The sequence below is a fragment of the Peromyscus californicus genome, unplaced genomic scaffold (genome assembly GCF_007827085.1).
Source record: "Peromyscus californicus insignis strain IS unplaced genomic scaffold, ASM782708v3 Scaffold_8__1_contigs__length_139910024, whole genome shotgun sequence".
NCBI classification, from domain to species: domain Eukaryota; kingdom Metazoa; phylum Chordata; class Mammalia; order Rodentia; family Cricetidae; genus Peromyscus; species Peromyscus californicus.
This window is the reverse complement of record NW_026294606.1, coordinates 130,466,516-130,480,672: the sequence shown is the minus strand read 5'-3', so window position 1 is coordinate 130,480,672 and position 14,157 is coordinate 130,466,516. Positions and strand designations below refer to the sequence as shown.

The 14,157-nt window shown below is 41.9% G+C and overlaps 1 protein-coding gene and 1 pseudogene across 10 annotated transcripts in view; both read left to right on the top strand.

Annotated features, from left to right (window-relative positions):
• Inpp4b (inositol polyphosphate-4-phosphatase type II B) overlaps nucleotides 1-14,157 on the top strand; it is a 789,997-nt gene that overhangs the window by 446,316 nt on the left and 329,524 nt on the right. The gene's annotated exons all lie outside the window — the stretch shown is intronic.
• LOC128103679 (voltage-dependent anion-selective channel protein 1-like) lies at nucleotides 10,006-11,251 on the top strand (annotated as a pseudogene).

Here is a 14,157-nt window from a genome sequence, read left to right as displayed (position 1 = left end):
ACTAAGGCCCTTAGTGCCCACAGCTAACCTAGGAGATTCAACATTTCTATTTTGAATGTTAAAGAACTGAGGGTAGAGAAATGCATGATAACTCAATTTAGTAGCTTACCACCTCACATATTTACTGTCTCCTAGTTACTCTAGGTCCAGTAACTTTGTCCTCATTGAGTTCTCTGCCCATGGTCTCAGAGGACAGAGTCCAAGTATTGAACACATGTTCTTCTGGTCTTGGAACTCACTTGGGCGAGAACACTGGTTTTCTTTTTCTTTCTTTCTTTTCTTTGATCAGTCCTGCTGTGGGCAGAACTGTGTGTCTTCCAGCGGCGTAAGAGCCCCAGCTTTGCTGCCTTTACACCTGAGCTCATCTCAGATGCTGGAGGCCACTCGCAGTTTCTTGCAATGTGAACCTCTCCGAGTCTGTAAAGACAGCCTGTAGGCCCATTATGCTAAATCATCCATAATGACGATATAAAGATCCATGAAGACGATATCATCACAGTTTCCATGTGGTATGACCACTAATGTAGCCATAGCCCATCACCTTTGTCATTGCCTAGGTTAGGAGCAAGCCTCAAGGCTTGTTCACACTCAAGGCAAAGAAATTACACGGGCCAAGGATATTGAGGATTTGAGAGGCTTACACGATGTAGGGATCATAAGACATCTGGTCTATCTTTGACACTATGAATTGATCATAGACACAGAGATCAGACTACAGCTAACTCTCATGGAATTAAATGTGCTTGCAAGTTGTAGTTTGAAAACAAAATACTCCTTATAGGCTCATGTGTTGGGACATTTGGTTCCCAGCTGGTAACACTGCTTTGGAAAGCTGGAGAAGCTTATGAAGTGGGGTCTTTCTGGAGGACATAGGTTATTGAGGGACAGGCCTTGAGGTTTTATACTACAACAACCCTTTGTTCTCTTTCTTTGCCTCTGGGCTGCTGATGCAATGTGACCAACAGCCCCTTCCCTCTACTTCAGCTGCCATGCCTTCTACCATGGGCTGCATCCCTCAAGTTGTAAACCCAAACAAACCCATCCTCCATTATATTGCTTTTGGTGTTTCTCACATCGATGAGAAAAGCAACATGCAATACAATACATTACCCACTGTATTCTTCCATCTCCATGGAACACAAGTAAATACAGTACAACTATGTAAGGCTATTATCTGTTCATATTCTGATAGACTTAAAAAATAGAATGCAAGTGATAAAGCTTCTATAGGTGAATGTTTTTTTATCTAAATTATCCCCTGAAAAAATATCCATGTTTTGTATCACATCTTATGTTTAAAAATATAAACGTGCAGTTGAGTTTAGACATCAACTAGCATTAACATAGAGACCCACTTTTGCTTTTCTATAAAGTGTTAAATATTAGCAAAAGAGTAGCCAAAGTAGCTTTTCTTTAAATAAGTATACTTAAATATTCACTATAAGTACCATAGAATTTGTGGTACTTTTCTGTTAAAAATGTTACTTAATTTTTACCATCAGAATCATCAGTGAATAGTGGTAGTGTGTGCTCTGGACTGTTGTTTCAGTTCTTAGGGTTCAGTGCTCCAGCTGTGAAGGTTCAGTGGGCTGCAGTTTCAGTTCTTAGGGTTCAGTGCTCCAGCTGTGAAGGTTCAGTGGGCTGCCGTTTCAGTTCTTAGGGTGCAGTGCTCCAGCTGTGAAGGTTTAGTTGTCTGGTCCTGTCTCAGAAGCAAGACTCAGCCAGGAGTGTTAATACAGACAGCATTTGATGGCCTGTTAGTAAAAGATCGTGGTGCTTTCGGGGCCTTCAGATCACCAGCTATTTAACTGTATGATCTGCTACTTACAGAGCAGTACACAGCCTGAGCTTCCTCACCACTGTCCGCTAAAGGAAGGGAGAAACCATGATGCACTGGGGGTAGGGTGGGGAGGGTGGGTGGCCCTCACTTTCCTGTTGCCTGTTCCATAAGCAGCAAAAGTGAGTGCACTGGGGAACAGGGAGACCTCAGGCCAAGCACTCCTCACCTGTCACAGCACAGCTGGGCCACCGTTTCTACAGGGGCTGCAGTGGGAGAGCACCCCATAGCTCTTCCCCTGTCCAGATACCCTGCGTATTTCCAACCGGTGATTTCAGCTAACAGGCTCCACAGATTGAAGTGCTTTTTCTGCAGTGTTTTTTTGGTTTTTTTTTTTGTTGTTGTTGTTGTTGTGTTTTTTTTCTTTCACTTTTCTTTATTAAGAAATTTTCTACTTACTCCACATACTATCCACAGATTCCCCCCTCCTCCCATCCCTCAGCCCTCTTTCCCAAGCCACCCCGCATCCCCACATCTCCCAAATTGAGGTCTCCCATGGGGAGTTAACAGAGCCCAGCACACCGAGCCTAGGCAGGTCCAAGCCCCTTCCCACTGCACCAAGGCTGTGCAAGGTGTCACACCACAGGCACCGGGTTCCAGAAGCCTGCCCATAGACCAGGGACACATCCCAATGCCCCTACCTGGGTGCCCCCCAAACAGTTCCAGCCAAACAACCGTCTTCCGTATCCAGAGGGCCTAGTCCAGTCCCATGGGGGCTCCACAGCCACCAGTCCACAGTTCATGGGCTTCCACTAGTGTGGCCGGTCATCTCTGCACGTCCTCCCATCATGATCTCGATGTCTCTTGCCTGCAGTATCCCTCCTCTCTCTCATCAATTGGATTCCTGGAGCTCAGCCTGGTGCCTGGCTGTGGATCTCTGTATCTGCCTCCATCTGTCACTGGACAAAGGCTCTATGATGACAGCTAGGTTATTTACTAGACCGATCACCAGAGTAGACCGGTCCAGGCACCCTCTGGACCACTGCCAGCAAACCAAGGTGGTGTCTCTTCTTGTGGTCCATAAACAACGACACTTGTCTGTGAAAAACCATCCTTTATCTGAGAAGTAGTCTTTTCTTAAAGCATCCTGACATACATTCATTCACATTCTCATAATTATTTTACTTTTCAGGATTAATGTGAACTACCAAATAGGGGACATTTTAATTTTTAATATTCAAAGCTTGAGAAAATAAAAGAGTGATAGAATATAGAATATGAAATCAATGAATAAGTATCAAAATTATCTGCCTTGTCATTTTTGGACAAAGGGAAGAAAGTAAAAAGAGTAAGGGAGAAAACTTGTGAATTCAGTTCATAGCTGGGCTTCATTGGCTCACGATTAAAGTGTATTACAGTAATGTCTCATTTTAGTTTCGAAGTGTGGTAGTGACTATTAATGAGTTAACAAGAGGATCGAAAGGACTGTACAGAGACAATGCTTTCCATACCCTACAGCATGAAATCCAGCTGTCAGTCAGTGCCCGAGGTCTACAATCCAGTCTTGGGAGAGAGCACCTGTCCTTCAGAGAGAGAGATAATCTTGTGTTCTTTATTTCATACATCTCCAAAGCTCCATATAGTGAGTGTGCTCCTTCATCATTCTCTGAGATCCTCAGCAAAGAACACGTGTGCCTCTCTGTACTTTATCCATGAGCCTGAGAGAGCAGCTCTCACAGTAATGTGCCTTAATACTTTGTTTGGGTTCTCTTTTTGCACACATGCATGGCCTGGCTATTAAATCTGTATCAGTCAGTGTCCCAACAGGAAACAGATGGCACTTGCAAATGAGAATAATTCCAGGAGAGTTTATTTACGAAGGGACTGTTTGCAAGCGGAAGCTTAGAGCAATGCAGTAACATGGCGTGTTTATTGTAGAACCATCAGCACCCCCGGGTTCGAAGGGAAGAGTTCCCAGGAAACAGAGACAGAACTGAGCAGAGAGTATCAGTGTGAACAAGGCACACAGCCAGTCAGAAGGCCCCTAGCAGGAAGGAAGACAGGGCAGCCTGCATCTCAACCTCAGGCTCCTCTCTGGGTGCTCTGTTCTCGTGTCACGGTCCTTACTGGTCAGACACCTTAGGAAGATGGAGCAGAAGAAATTCCTTTGGTAGGGTCCAGGGCTCGGCCTCCAGGTACCAATGTCAGGACAGAGAAGGGCAGGCCAGGGATCTAGAGAGGCACATGGAAGATTGGGTCTTTTAAACACTACTTCCAGGGTGTGGGAATTAGAGCCTGGAAGTGCGTGGAGTTCTTCATGCTAGGCAAAGCCACAAGTGCTTGGTGTTTATGAGGAATTTAGGCTTCAAGAAACTTGTGGTGTTGAATTTGAAAGGAAGAAAAAATCCAGCTCACTCATTAGCTGGGTCTGTATGCCGAGGTGAACAGTGAGACTTCCACTGAGATTTCCATACACAATCTACCTTATTCTCCTTGTGAATTGCCTTTAATTGCAAACTGCTGGAGAAATTGGAAAGTTAGTCTCTCATGTGGCGTTAATCAACTGAATTTTAAAAAACTAATTTGTTGGATGTTGGTTAAGACTTTGGTGGTGAGGTTTCGTGGGAGAGAAACTTTCAGACCCATGAAAAACTGAAAAGCATTTACAAATACAATTCTGAGCTAATATGGCTTAAGCCAGACATGTAAGTACTAATGGATCACTGCTAGGACAGAGAACCAGGAAGGGTGACACTGGACACATTTTCAAGAAGTGATCCTTTAAAGGTATGATAGAGTGGCCCATTGCTGTTTGTTGGTTTTGTTTGTTCGTTTGTTTCGCTTTATTGTAATGTTGTCACACTCAAATTTCTGGGTCAGGTGGAAAAGGCACCACAAGGGGTCAAAAGAAGAGGAATGAGGAACCCTTTACAACAAATATAAGCTCCAAAGGACAAAGAAACATGGATCAGTAACACATGTCCAAGACCCCTATAAGTGAGCACAAGCAAGTCAACTGTGGGAATAGAGAGCGGGAGACTTAAGCCCACAGGTCACAAAAGGGAAATTTCAAATGCCAGTAAACACGTGGCAAACAGCCTCGTTAAAACTACAGTGAGAGTCAAAACAAATTCTAACCATTTCCAGAACAGATCAAGCCCTGAAACTTTCACATTACTGGGGGTTCATGAAGGCATCCGGGGTGGTAAACCATGTGAGTCCAGCTGCAGGTGTGATGGCTAGAGATATGTAGCAGTTACTGATTTGAGTCTGTGCACTGGAATGTGATTTACACATGGTCATCAGGCCCGTGCAGAAGAATTTCATAACAGCACGTTATTTTTATTGCAACCCAATAATACAGTGAAATGAACCAAATATCCACTGAGAGTAATAGGGATGGAACACTGTATATGTATAGACACAGAAAGAAAAAAAACAAAACAACTAACATCTGGCAATAATAAGAAATAATGTGAGTAACTTTCAAAAGATGTATGAACAAGAGAATATGCACAGTATTTATGTGCTTTCAGCTAGACATGAAAGTAAGCAGGAGACATGGACACTGTCACCTCCGGCATGTTCTTTCATGACAATACTTTAAGGAAAAGAAAGGAAAGCTGTACGCAGGATGTGATTGTCTCTGTGGCAGAGGCAGAAGTCATATGGGGAAAAGCCTTCGACGGGCTACTGGCCAAGCTGTATTATTTTTCCCCAGGTAGTAGTTTCACTATGTTGATAAGTCACAGTCATTAAACTGCACCTAAACAATTATGCAGTTTTCCATCCCATAAATATGTATCAAATACTTTAAAAGTCGTTGATTCTCCTGTTCACATCCTGTAGTTTCACCATTAATTCTGCCTGTCTTTCAGGGATATAGTGGCATTGTTTTTATATCACAGATTTCATTCTAGTATTGGAGAATTTAGAATATCAGGCACTTACAGGATGAGTGAATATTGTCCATTCAGTTTGTAGCACTGTTTCTTTGGTACACGGAGAGTGAATTTCTCAAGAGCTTAATGGATCCAGTGGGTTCTGAGGGGGAAAACCTACAGCTACTGCTAGTGATCAAACTGCAGAGTTTGCTCCTTGACGTGTGTCAGCACACAGTGGGCCTGCAGGAAGGCTCAATGGGTAAAGGAAGTCACAAGACTGCTGGCTTGAGTTCAATGGCTGGAACTTAGGAAGAACATGTAAAGACAGAAGGAGAAAACCAGCTGTACAAATCTGTCCACTAAACACAAGCACACAACAGGCACATACATACACCCATGCACACACCTAGACATACACAGACAACCATGGACACACACAATTACATACATTCTCACATACTACACACACATACACATGCAGACACACATATAGGCACATACAAACACATACACAAAAAAATCCCTACATTCACAATACACACCACACATGCAAGCTTACACACACATGCACAAAACAGACATGCACACACAAACCACACACACACACACACACACACACACACACACACACACACACACGCACAGCATGCTGTATCAGAAGTTAGGAAAGAAAGAACCCTTTGTCCCATACAAATGTTAGATAGCTGTTCACTAGATTTTTTTCTTACTTAATAAAGATAACGGGAGTCATGAGGATGTTCCCATGGAAATGGTCGAATGCCTTTCTTTTTATAACTTCTCCTGCTGCTTTGGGAGTTTGCAGATCTTCAGAAAGACATACTCTCTCCTGCATTCTTTCCCAGGAAGCTGACTGAATTGTGAGCACTATTCTTGGGAGGTATTACAGAGCAAAATTCTAACTGGGCAGCTTGTGTTTTTGTTCAACGTATAGTAACTCCTTAAATTGTTTGTATGTAGTATTTAAAGACATATAATTAAGAAAATCTGCATTTCATGAGAGTATTTCCCTAACATATCTTAATAAATTCCAATACCCCTAAAAAAGATAATATTTTTAGTAAATATTACAGAATTAAAAAAAGAAAATGAAAAGGCAATATATAGAGTGGAAGAAAATATTTGGGGTGTGTGTGTGTGTGTATAACAGGGAGTAAATAAGCAAAATATGTAAGAAATGTGTAAAGGAAAAGACATAACTTCATAGCACAAAACAAGTAATCTAATCTAGAAATGGACAGAGGGTGCTGGCAGGATGGCTCAGAGGGTAAGGAGCTTGCTGACTGACTGAGCTGAGTATTCAGGACTCATGGTGGAGAGAGCCAACTCCTACAAATTGCTCTCTGACTTCCACTCAGGTGTTCATACCTGTGAACACACACACACACACACACACACACACACACACACACACACACACACACACACAAAGTTAACTATTTTTTAAAAGACTCCAATAGACATCTCTGCAAGGATGATTGCAGAAGGAACAGGTGTTCAGCTTCACTAGTCATAAAAGAATGTACACAAAACCAGAGGACAGATCTATTCATACCTGTAAAAGTGTTTATTTTCAGAAAGACAGGGAAACAAATGGTGGTGGGGATACAGGGAAGGAACATAACCACACCATTGCTGGGAGGAATATAACACGGGTAAGCCTGAAGGGCAATATATGCATGTATACATATAATATATATTTACATATAATGTATATACACACATACAATACATGTATATACACACATGCACATACTATGATGTATACACACGTACATACTATAATGTATATACATACACATACAATATATATGTGTATACATTAAAATAAATCAGGCAGAGGGAGACTGGATGATCTCACTTACCTGTGCAATCTCTAAACATCAAATTCATAGAACAGACAGAATTAGAAGAGTGGTCATTACAGGCAGGGGAAGGAGAAGTGAGGAAATGTTGGCCAAAGGCACAAATGTTCAGTTATAAGAATGTTGTGAGGGTCTCAAGTGCAGTGTAGTAACTACAACTAACTATTCTAGACTGTTTATGTGAACTTATTAGGAGAGCAGATCTCAGATGTCCATGAAGAAATCTATCTGGGAGGTGACTAAAAGGTTAATGAGCTTGTTATCATCATTTCAGAATCCGTGCATACCCAAACATCATGTTGTACACAGTATGTGTATTCAATCCAATCCATATTGTCAAGTGTATGTCAACAAAGCCCAGGTAAATAAAGGCAGAAGATCAGTGCTGTAAATGCAGTATGTATGAAAGTAAACCAAAAAAGGAAAATATGGTATTGGCCATAAAGACAAGGTGATGCCATCAACTTCTACAGTTGACTTTTATGATGTTTAAACCTTACTATGATGGAGTACCCTGAATATTTTAAACATATGTCTTACTAAATGCTCTGTTATGTTTCCATCTTCCTGACTTCCACAATACAGATAAGATAGGAAGGGGTGATCCCTTTGTTTAGCAAACTCCTCCATTTTGAATGAATGAGTTCTTTACTCCAGGCTTTCTCAGACTTTCGTGTACTTAAGGACCACCCTGTAACACACAGAGTATAATGCTGTAATCCAACCAACATGGGACCAAAGGAGTCTGCATTTCTATCAAGTTCCCAGGTGATTCCGGGACTGTCACCCACAGACTTCACTTAGATTAGTGAGACTAGAGAGGACAGACCTATGACACTTGCTAACCAGAGCGGGCACACTTGGCATGTCCCTGCTCAGCACCCGTGCTCGGGATGCACGTGCATGGCTTCTTTGATACCTCCAGGTTTTATGTTTTTCAGGTTACCTTGTGAGTCTGTGCCTGTGGCTTTAAAAGGTACTAAATGAAAAACGGAGTAGAAAAGAAAACATTGAGTCTACACACAATTTTGTTCTTGGGAAGAAGAAATTGCAGGGTTGAATTCCTTCCTTGGCCCTGTCTAGTCTTCGTAACCATTTGCTCATAAATATCCCTCTGTTCACAGGTGCACCATCCTGCTGTCACTTGGGTTTTCATGACAAGCACATCCTGTTTCTTCTCTTTCTCTTTCATCACCAGATTCATGTTATTCCTCTTTAGTCAAGCTGGCTGTTCATTTCCCAGAGCTTATTGAGGATCAGTTTAGCTCTTTTAAAATTAGCATTTAGTACTTTTCTCTCCCCTTGTTCTTTTCATGAAGATCGGTATACCCCACGAAGGCTACTGATTTAACAGTCCTTACAAAAGCTGTTCTAGATGCTTGCTGACAGTTAACCCCTTCTGTTTTATATCAAGAAAAGCCAAAAATAAAGGGTCTCATTATGGGTTATAAATGTTCTTCCTCTATCATCAATAAAACAATTTAATGTCCCCAAAACATGGTAACAAAGCAAAACTTGTTATATTATAGAGCTTGAGTGAGACAAAATGATGCAATTATACTAATATAAAGAAGCCAGAAGAACTTACCGTTTCTTCTGGAGGTGATATTATTACTATGGTCAATATACTAAAAAAACTAAAGCAAAATAAAACCCTCTTATTGATTGGAAAAACATTTTAAAATTCCTTAATGGGTGGTTTTTCTATGGGTTGACTTTCACCTAGAAACTATGAACCATTACAGACTGGCAGAGTCTGTTTTTTTTTTTTTTTCTCTTGTTTTCTGGGACCTTGAATGATATTACTTTTCTAAACACGGGTATAGAATATGATCTGTGGTCTACAAAGCTCACAGTTAGATACTCCAAAGATAGAGAAAATTTTGAAGCATCCAGTACTTACTGCCAGGGCACTTAACACTGACCCTGGGGCCCAGATATGTCATGAGACCAGTTCTAGTAAGCCAGATTCCTGGAGTGTGTGTGTGTCTTTCCCATGACCAAAGTTTCCATTGGTTTTAAAAGATTTTTTCAATTAGGAATCTGTTTGAGCAGATATCTCTGGGTTCATCTTAGCTAGGCATCTAGACTCTACTGACTCTTAATTAAAATTATTGGTTTCAGAGACATGATCTTATCTTGTAACACATAAGATGAAAGGATTATACATTAAAATGTAGTTGCATGCTAATTTTTTTCTTGTTAAAGCCTGTGGTAGCTGTAGCCAGTCTCGTAATACACCAGAATCTCAAGGGATAGGTCCCACAGACATCTCTACCACTGGACCTCAGTGATCCTATAATATAGGGTGTTAGAATCTGTTTGTCATAGCCCTAGAGAGCTGGTCACTCCCATCTCTACCCAGCCTATAGTTGGTAATCTCAAGTCAATAGTATGGTATCTCTAGTTGAGATGCTTATGCCACAGATAGCTCAGAGTATTCCACCCCTAGCTTCTGAGAGTCAACAGTTAAACATTTACTGCATACCACTGTTCTTAAAAAATAAAAATGTTTGGGAGCTACACTCTTATGGAAAATCGTCTCTCCCTTCCCAGCAGCTGTCAGTCTCTGGTAACTCTATGGCTTGGGGTGAGATTGTTTGCCCAGCTACTCTCCCCTACCTGGGATTTGGTCTGCTTGGGCTGCCCAGTGCACAGGATTTCTACACGGTGTCACAGCTTCTGGGAGTTTGTATGTGGCAGCTTCCTTGTGGTCATCTGCTGCCTCAGGAGCTTACAGTCTTTAGAAGCTAGGGGAGAAGGGCTAAATGTGACCAAAACATCTTGTTTAAAACTTTCAAAGAACTGAACCTCAAGGTAGCAGCCGATACTCCTGCCATCACCTCCTCAGAGACAATGGCTGTGCCTTTCACCTATGCTGGCAAGTCTGCCAGGGATGTCTTCACCAAGGACTACAGCTTGACTTTGTAAAATGTGGTTTGAAAACGAGACCGAGAATGGATTGGAATTTACCAGCTCAGGCTCCTCCAACACAGAGACCATCAAAGTGAGTGGCAGCCTGGAAACCAAGTACAGATTGACTGAGTACTGTCAAGTATTTACAGAGAAGTGGACACAGACAGTGCCTTGGGCACCGAGGTCACCGTGGAAGACCATCCCCACATGCACTGAAGCTGACCTTTGATTCATCCTTCTTACTTAACAAAGAGGGGAGGGAGGAATGCTAAAATCAAGACGGTACAAGAGGGAGCATATTAACCTGCGTTGTGATGTGAACTTTGACACTGCTGGGCCCTCCGTCACAGGCGACCTGGTGCTTGGCTATGAGGGCTGGCTGGCTATCAGATGAATTTTGAGACCTTGAAGTCCCAAGTGACCGAAGGCAACTTCGTAATTGACTACAAGATGGACAAATTCCAGGTTCATACCAATGTGAACGACCAGAGTTTGGAGGCTCCCATTTACCAGAAGGTGAACAAGAAGTTGGAGATTGCTTTCAGTCTCTCCTGGATATCAGGAAACAGTAACACTCACTTTGGAATAGCAGCCAAGTATCAGGTCAGCCTTGATGCCTGATCGGCTTAGGGTACACTCAGACCATAAAGCCAGATATCAAACTGATGATGTCAGCTCTGCCAGATGGCAAGAATGTCAGTGCTGGAGGCTACAAGCCTGGTCTAGGACTGGAATTTAAAGCAGAAATGAATATTGTACAATCATTAATTTTAAACTATTTTGCAGCATAGCTACCTTCAGAATTTTGGGTACCTTTTAATGTTGTATGTTGGAGATAAAAGAACTGATAAATACCACCTTAGATCTCTAGGCTAGGGATGGCTCAGCTTTAAAGTGCTACTGTTTGGGATGTACAGAAGAAACTCCAGTCTAGACAAGGTCCTTTTAGCTGCAGATGTAGGTTGGGGAGGATCCCCTCTAGATGGCAGGCTGCAAATGGAAGCTAGTAATGTGCTGGCCCTTTGTAAGCCTGTGTGAGTCCACACATGGAACTGTGGCTTCCTGCAAATGGAAGTTGGGAATGTGCTGGCCCTTTGTAAACCTGTGTGAGTCCACACATGGAACTGTGGCTTCCTGAGCATTGGTCTTGGCATCCTAATGCTCACTGCTGAGAAACGTGTACACACCTGTGTGAAAAGGACTTTTCAGATGGATTTCCATGCCCTTTTGCCATCTCTGTCCCATCAGTTACCTGGTTTACACCAAAAGTAGTCTTCAGGGTGTGGCTAGCTATTTCTTTTGTGTCATTTTAGGGTGGAGAGGTTGAGTATGATGAAGACAGTCATTCAGGACTTAATTCTTCCTTGTGTTGTGGTGTGGTTTTTTTCTTTCCTCCTCCTCCTCCTCCTCCTCCTCCTCCTCCTCCTCCTCCTCCTCCTCCTCCTCCTCCTCTTCTTTTTAGTTCCCTTGATTCCCATTGCAGAGAGTGTGAAATCTCCAGGCTCTCCAGCTCTGAGCTGGGCAGTTGACTGCAGTCACCATGACAACATGAGGGTCTAACCTGGCATCTGCGATGGCTTCCACACTCGCGTTTTCAGCACTCTAATCGGTGCGGTGTAGAGTCTTCTCCGTACAGTGTGTAGTTTTCTATTTTGTGTAGAATCAGCGTCTCCACTTCAAATGCTGTAGTTAACATTACTTAAAACCTGAATAAAATATTGAAACCTCAAAAATTAAAACTTTCAAAGTACGAGTGAAAACAAAATGAAACAGAACATTAAAACAGGGAAAGGAAAGGGGAAAATCAGTTTGGATTAAATCCATTGCTCTCTGTGGCTTCATCTCCCCTGTGAGAATGAGGAACATCATTAGGTGAGATGTTTTAGTTTCTTCTTGACTGCATCATAGGAAAATTCACCTTAGGAAATGACAGATAAAAAGCATATCTGTGTCAAGATGAGTTTGTGACAAGATTTCTTATTTCTCTTATGAGTGGACATTGCTTAGTACATTGGATTTTAGAACTCTCTAAGATGCCCGAACTCATTACCTACAGTCTGTCAGCTCTGAGGCAGCAAGAACATTGAGTTTAAACTCAACTCAAGCACAGAGAGACCCATGACAGAGATCCTCCGACATTTAAGATTTTGATTTCAAATGTAGTTTCTTTGAGACAGTAAAATCGTTAAGCACATGAGAAGATACATTTTATAAAATTTTATGGTTTGAATATACAGGTCTATTTTGGGCATTTGATAAATGCGGTTCACTGAAATTGATATGCTTTGTAGAATATTCCTGTGTGTGTGTGTGTGTGTGTGTGTGTGTGTGTGTGTGTGTGTGTGTGTGTGTGTATGTGTGTGACTATTGCTTTGTAAAACATGAAGGAAACTGCTCAGTAGACAAAGAAAGAATCATGTCACAGGGCTAATGCTTTAAGACAGATGAAACATACCTTCTTACTTCAATGACAAAGCCAGATACAGATACAACCAGGCATACTACTGTGTCCACACATCTTCACCGAGTCCTGTTAACAGGACTGTTGGTACTAGAAAGAGGAGTTCCTTTTAAACCTGTGGGCTCTGTCATTTCCTTCTGTGTCTTTCCACATGCATCACCATTGACCAATAGCCCGTCTTTGAGCCCTTGCTTGCTGATACGGTCCCCGTGCAGAAAGAAGCAACAGGCATTTGCCGTTCAGCACTGTTCTAGGTTCCTGCCAGAATGCACATGTCCTTCCACTGACACACTCATTATAGGCTTCCACAGGTAATTGTAATGGTATGATTGTCTCAGAGCGTATACTTTTTTTGTAGAACCTCCTTCTCTAGGTTACATTCTTCTAACTATTCCTATATTTCAAGAGCTGTGCTATTATGTAATAGCTGCAATATAAATGGGCTATGAACAACTTATCAATCATTATTTAGTGCTAAAATTACTTAAATAATGATTAACCCACAAATAAGTTTGTGACCCTTGAGCATTATTTTCCTCAAGGATGAATGCAATCACACTCAAGGGAATTTTCACGCTTGTATTGTTTTCTGTCAATACCAATGGGCTTTGTATAAATATTCGAAAACAAGTGACTTAAGGGAACCCAATGATGAGTTCCCTCAAACTTGCATGCCTAGCTTGTTCCTGACTCTAGAAAAAGAAGAATCACTGTCCTCCGACTCTCATTTGTAAATGGCTCCCGTCTCATCTTCCATTGCTGACCTCTTGCCATCTGTTCTCCACAGACTAGATGCTATTTTTGAAGCATGAAAATAGTCACACCATTTCTTGGCTCAGAACCCTACCAGAGTTTCCTACGGCAATTACAGTATGAACCAGTGTTACTGGAGTCCTGCCTTTCTTTGACCTTCTTATCACTCCTTCCCTCTTCTTCTCTCTGAATTGTAACAGTAAGCCTCTGCACTTAACTGTTTCCTTGGCCTGCTGAGACGCTATTCTTTCTGAGTTTCCAATGAGTTGTGATGTTCTCATTAGCAATAACTTAAAGTCAGAATCAGAGCAACCTAGCTTCACTAGAGCTGGTGACATAACTTCAGTTAGTTACAATTCAGAGCATGATGTGAATTCACTTTTGTATACACTTTCCCTATTTTGATGTTTTCCATCTCTTCCCAATGTTCAAATGTGATCCCTGAAGAGATTGCTCCTTGCTCACAACTGTGTTGCCTTTCCT